This window comes from Callithrix jacchus, chromosome 7, assembly GCF_049354715.1.
Source record: "Callithrix jacchus isolate 240 chromosome 7, calJac240_pri, whole genome shotgun sequence".
Classification (NCBI taxonomy): Eukaryota; Metazoa; Chordata; class Mammalia; order Primates; family Cebidae; genus Callithrix; species Callithrix jacchus.
This window is the reverse complement of record NC_133508.1, coordinates 30,288,754-30,295,018: the sequence shown is the minus strand read 5'-3', so window position 1 is coordinate 30,295,018 and position 6,265 is coordinate 30,288,754. Positions and strand designations below refer to the sequence as shown.

Here is a 6,265-nt window from a genome sequence, read left to right as displayed (position 1 = left end):
TTCTGACATGTACACCGATCACCAAAATCAAGATACTAAATATGTTTGTCACTTCCAAGGCCTTCATGATGCATCTTTGTATCCCTCCCTCTTTTTCCTTTCTGGCTGTGCTTCATTCCCAACCCAGGCCCTACGCAAGCACTTACCTGCTTGCTATAACCATAGATATTTGTATATTCTAAAAAAATGTTATAAAGGGAAGATACGGTATGTATTCTGTCTGGCTTCTTTGAATCTGCATAATTAATTTGAGTTTCATTCATGTTTTTGCATATATTGATAGTTTAGTCTTTTGGGGTTTTTCTGTTAGTTTGAGACAGGGTCTTGCTCTGTCACTTAGGCTGGAATGTAGTGACACAATAATAGCATAGTTCAATCTTTTATTGCCGAATAGTGTTCCATTTTATGAATCATTTGGGTTGTTTCCAGTTTGGGGGTGTTATAAATAAAGCTGCTGTGACTGATCGTATACAAGTCTTTATATGAACATATGCTTCCTTTTTCTTGGGCACATGCCTAAGAATGGAAGTAATGCATCACACAGTAGATATATATTTGGCTTTTCAAAAAATTGTCAAATTGTTTTCCAAAGTGGTTTTAAACTTCACGTTCTTATGATATGTATATAAATAGTTCCACTTCCTCCTCACCTTCACCAACATTTAATATAGTCAGGCTTTTACATTTTTGCCATTTAATGATGTTATAGTCATTCTTTTTAAGAAGAATGGACCCTCACCCAGAATCCAACATTGATAATGCCCCCCCACACACACACACCCCAAAAGATGTGAAAGGATTTATTATATAATGAGTCTCTGAGAAGATCAGGGAAGGCTTCCCAGCTGGTTGGAAAATGGTTTGAAAACTTGCTTCAGCAGCACATGTACTAAAATTGGAGTGATATAGAGAAGATTAGTATAGGCCCTGAACAAAATGACAGGCAAATTCGTGAAGCATTCCATATTTTAAAAAAAGAAAAAGGAAATGGCTTGAGAGGCCAGGTGGATTGGCTCAGGGCTGTAATCCCAGCACTTTGGGAGGTTAAGGCAAACACCTTGCTTGAGCCCAGGAGTTCAAGACCACCCTTGGAAACAGAGTGAGACCTTGTCTCCGCAAATAATTTTATTTTTTTGAGACAGGGTCTCTGTCGCCCATGCTGGAGTGCAGTGGCATGATCAGGGCTCACTGCAGCTTCAATTTCCATAGCTCAAGCAGTCCTTCTGCCTCAGCCCCCAAGTAGCTGGGACTACAGGCACACACCACCATGTCTGGTTAATTTTTCTTAATTTTAATAGAGACAGGATTTTGTTATGTTGCCCAGGCTGGTTTTGAACTCCTGAGCTGAATTGATCCTCCTGCCTCAGCCTCCCAAAGCATTGGGATTACAGGGGTGAGCCACCTCGCCTGGCCTACAAATAATAATTTTTAAAAATTAGCCAGGCTTGGTGGCATGTGCCTGTGGTCCCAGCTACTCAAGAAGCTGAGGCAGGAGGATCACTTGAGCCAGGGAGGTTGAGGCTGCAGTGAGCTGTGACTGTCCCACTGCACTCCAGCTTGAGTGACAGAGTGAGACTCCCATCTCAAAAACAGCAACAAAGAAAATGGCTTGAGAGAGCAAGGGAAGGAGACTGGCTTAGGGATTCAGTGGTGATTAAGAGGTAGGTGAAGAAGTGAAGATTCTTAAACATAGGTCAGGGTTGTACAGTCTAAACTTCCCACTGGCATTAAAGAAGGGAACACCAGTTTTCTCATCAGCTTTCCCAGTTGTTTGGCAGGAGACAGAGAGGTGTGCTTCAAAGCTATTAGCTACCAAAATCAAAATTGGAGTCAGATACTTTATTACAAATGAGCATGTAATGGGGTCTTATTTTAGTGTTAATCTGCATTTTCCTAGTAACTAATGATGCTTTGCATCTTTTCACGTGCTTACTGGCCATATTTACATCATTTTCATTGTGGTGTTTGGTCAAATCTTTTGCATTAAAAAATGAGTTCTCAAAGTATTAAAAGCATATATGACAAACCCACAGCCAACATTATACGAAATGGGGAAAAGTTGAAAGCATTCCCTCTGAGAACTGGAAAAAGGCAAGGATGCCCATTTTTACCACTTCTGTTCTGTTCTATTCGACATAGGACTGGAAGTGCTAGCCAGAGCAATCAGACAAGAGAAAGAAATAAAGGGCATCAAAATTGGAAAAGAAGAAGTCAAACTCTTGGTGTTTGCCAATGATATCATTGTATACCTAGAAAACCCTAAAGACTCATCCAAAACTCCTAGATCTGATAAACGAATTTAGTCTCAGGTTTCAAAATCAGTAGGATTGCCATACACCAACAACAATCAAGTTGAGATTCAAATCAAGAACTCAATCACCTTTACAACAGCTGCAAACATAAATAAATAAAATAACATAAAATACTTAGGAATATACTTAACGAAGGAGGTGAAAGATCTCTATGAGGAAAACTACAAAACAGTGCTGAAAGAAATCATAGATTTCACAAACAAACAGAAACACATCCCATGCTCATGGGTGGGAAGAATCAGTATTGTGAAAATGTACTATCCAAAGCATCCTATGGATTCAGTGCAATTCTCATACAAATATCATCATCGTTCTTCACAAAACTAGAAGAAAACAAACCCTAAAATTCATATGGAAGCAAAAAAGATCCTAGTAGCCAAAGCAATGCCAAGCAGAAAGAACAAATCTGGAGGCATCACGAAACCTGACTTCAAACTGTACTACAAATCTCTATTTACCAAAATGGCGTGGTACTGGCATAAAAACAGGCACATACACCAATGGAACAGGATAGAGAACCTAGAAATAAACCCAAATACGTACAGCCAACTGATCTTCGACAAGCACACAGAAACAAATTGGGGAAAGCACACCCTATTCAATAAATGGTGCTGGGAAAACTGGTGAGCCACACGCAGAAGAATGAAACTGGATCTCCATCTCTCACCTTATACAAAAATCAACTCAAGATAGATCAAAGACTTAAATCTAAGACCTGAAACCATAAACATTCTAGAAGATAACATCAGAAAAACTTTTCTGGACATTGGCTTATACAAAAAATTCATGACTAAAACCCCAAAGCAAATGCAATAAAAATATAAATAAATAAATGGGACTTAATTAAACTAAAAATCTTCTGCACAGCAAAATAAATAATCAGCAGAGAAAACAGACAACCCACATAGTGGGAGAAAATATTCATAAACTATGCACCCAACAAAGGACTAGTATTCAGAATCTACAAGAAACTAAAATCAGCAAGAAAAAAAAAAAAAATAATCCCATCGAAAAGGGGCAAAAGGACATGAATAGACAATTCCCAAAAGAAGATGTACAAATGGCCAACAGGCATATGAAAAAACACCCAACACCACTAATTATTGCAAGTGAAAAGCACACTGAGATACCACCTTACTCCTCCTGCAAAAATGGCCGTAATTAAGAAGTCAAAAAGCAATCGTCGTTGGCATGGATGCAGTGAATAGAGAACACTTTTACACTGCTGGTGGGAATGTAAATTAGTACAACTGCTATGGAAAACAATATGGAGATTCCTTAAAGAACTAAAAGTAGAACCATCATTTGATCCAGCAATCCCACTACTGGGTGTCTACCCAATGAAAAGGAAGTCATCATATAAAAAGACACATGTACATGCATGTATACGGCAGCACAACTAGTAATTGCAAAGATATGGAATTAACATAAGTGGCCATCAACCAAATGGATAAAGATAATGTGATATGTATATATATATATATATATGTATATACATACCATGGAATACTACTCAGGCATAAATAATGAAATACGTCTTTTGCAGCAACTTGGATGGACTTGGAGGCCATTAGTCTAAATGAAGTAATGGGATTACAGGCATGCGTCACCACGCTCGGCCTCTTTTTTCTTAATGTAGGCATTTATAGCTATAGACTTTCCTCTTAGAACTGCTTTTGCTGTATCCCATAAGAATTTCATTCCATACTCCACACCAAATATAAATATCAACTTCAGATGATATTTATATCGGAAATAGAAAATCAAATATCGTGTTCTCACAAGTGGGAGCTATGCTATGAGAATACAAAGCCATAAGAATGATACACTGGACTTTGGGGACTTGGTGGGGAGAAGGTTGGGAGGGGAGCAAAAATAAAAGGCTACATATTGGGTACAGTGTATACTGCTCAGGTGACAGGTGCACTAGAATCTCAGTTATCACCACTGAAGAACTTATCCATGTAACCAAAACGCACCTGTACCCACAAAACTATGGAAATAAAGAGTCCTTATTGAATTTTGAGTATTATTCATATATTCTGAATACAAGTCCTATATCTGATAGAAAATATGCAGGTATTTTCTCCCAGTTTGTAGCTTATCTTTGCAGTCTGTTACCAGTATTTTTTGAAGAGCAGAAGTTATTCATTGTGATGAAGTCCAGCTTACCATCTTTTTCTTTTCTAAGTCATGATTTTGGGATCCTATCCTTGCCTAACCCAAGGCAACAGATTTTCTTCTAGATATTCTATAGTTTTACTTTTATGTTAGGTCTATAGTTCATCTGGAGTTGATATTTATATTTGGTGTGGAGTATGGAATGAAATTCTTATGGGATACAGCAAAAGCAGTTCTAAGAGGAAAGTCTATAGCTATAAATGCCTACATTAAGAAAAAAGAGGCTGGGCATGGTGACGCATGCCTGTAATCCCAGCACTTTAGGCTGAGGTGGGTGGATCACTTAGGTTAGGAGTTTGAGATCAGCCTGGTCATGGCAAAAACCCGTGTCTACTAAAAATACAAAAATTAGCTGGGCATGGTGGTGCATGCCTGTAATCCCAGCTATTCAGGAGGCTGAGGCAGGAGAGTTTCTCTAACCCAGGAGGCTGAGGTTGCCGTGAGTGGAGATTTGCCACTGCGCTCTAGCCTAGATGACAGAGTGAGACTCCATCTAAAAAAAAAGAAAAAGGAAAGGAAAGATCTCACAAAATAGCCTAACTTTACACCTAAGAGAAATGGAAAAAGAACAAACTAAACCCAAAGTCAACAAAGAAACCGAGATGAGGAAAACAATTGGAAAGATGAGAGACACTAAGAATTGTCTTTTGAAAAATAGGAGTAAGATTGGCAAAACTTAGACTAAGAAAAAGAGAGGACTTTGCAGGACAGTGAGCTCTTGAGAGTGATCTTGGACCACCCCGTTCTTTCCCTATCTCACTTGTAGTTCTCTTTTTTTTCCTTTCTTTTTTTTTTTTTTTAAATTTTTTATTGCATTTTAGGTTTTGGGGTACATGTGCAGAACATGCAAGACAGTTGCATAGGTACACACATGGCAGTGTGTTTTGCTTCCTTTCTCCCCTTCACCCACATTTGGCATTTCTCCCCAGGCTATCCCTCCCTACCTCCCCCTCCCACTGGCCCTCCCCCTTTCCCCCCAATAGACCCCAGTGTTTAGTACTCCCTTCCCTGTGTCCATGTGTTCTCATTTTTCATCACCCGCCTATGAGTGAGAATACGCGGTGTTTCATTTTCTGTTCTTGTGTCAGTTTGCTGAGAATGATGTTCTCCAGATTCATCCATGTCCCCACAAACGACACAAACTCATCATTTCTGATTGCTGCATAATATTCCATGGTGTATATGTGCCACATTTTCCCAATCCAGTCTATCATCAATGGGCATTTGGGTTGATTCCAGGTCTTTGCTATTGTAAACAGTGCTGCAGTGAACATTCGTGTGCATGTGTCCTTATAGTAGAACGATTTATAGTCCTTTGGATATATACCCAGTAATGGGATTGCTGGGTCAAATGGAATTTCTATTTCTAAGGCCTTGAGGAATTGTCTCACTGTCTTCCACAATGGTTGAACTAATTTACACTCCCACCAACAGTGTAAAAGTGTTCCTTTTTCTCCACATCCTCTCCAGCATCTGTTGTCTCCAGATTTTTTAATGATCGCCATTCTAACTGGCGTGAGATGGTATCTCAATGTGGTTTTGATTTGCATCTCTCTGATGACCAGTGACGATGAGCATTTTTTCATATGATTGTTGGCCTCATATATGTCTTCTTTCATAAAGTGTCTGTTCATATCCTTTGCCCAATTTTGAATGGGCCTGTTTGTTTTTTTCCTGTAAATCTGTTTGAGTTCTTTGTAAATTCTGGATATCAGCCTTTTGTCAGATGGGTAAACTGCAAAAATTTTTTCCCATTCTGTTGGTTGCCGATT

At 39.0% G+C, this 6,265-nt stretch overlaps 1 non-coding gene across 1 annotated transcript; it reads left to right on the top strand.

Annotated features, from left to right (window-relative positions):
- Positions 1-869: 869 nt before the first annotated feature.
- On the top strand, positions 870-971 carry LOC118143396 (U6 spliceosomal RNA). Its single transcript, XR_004727617.1, has one exon. It is a non-coding gene; the product is annotated as a U6 spliceosomal RNA (small nuclear RNA).
- Positions 972-6,265: the final 5,294 nt, after the last annotated feature.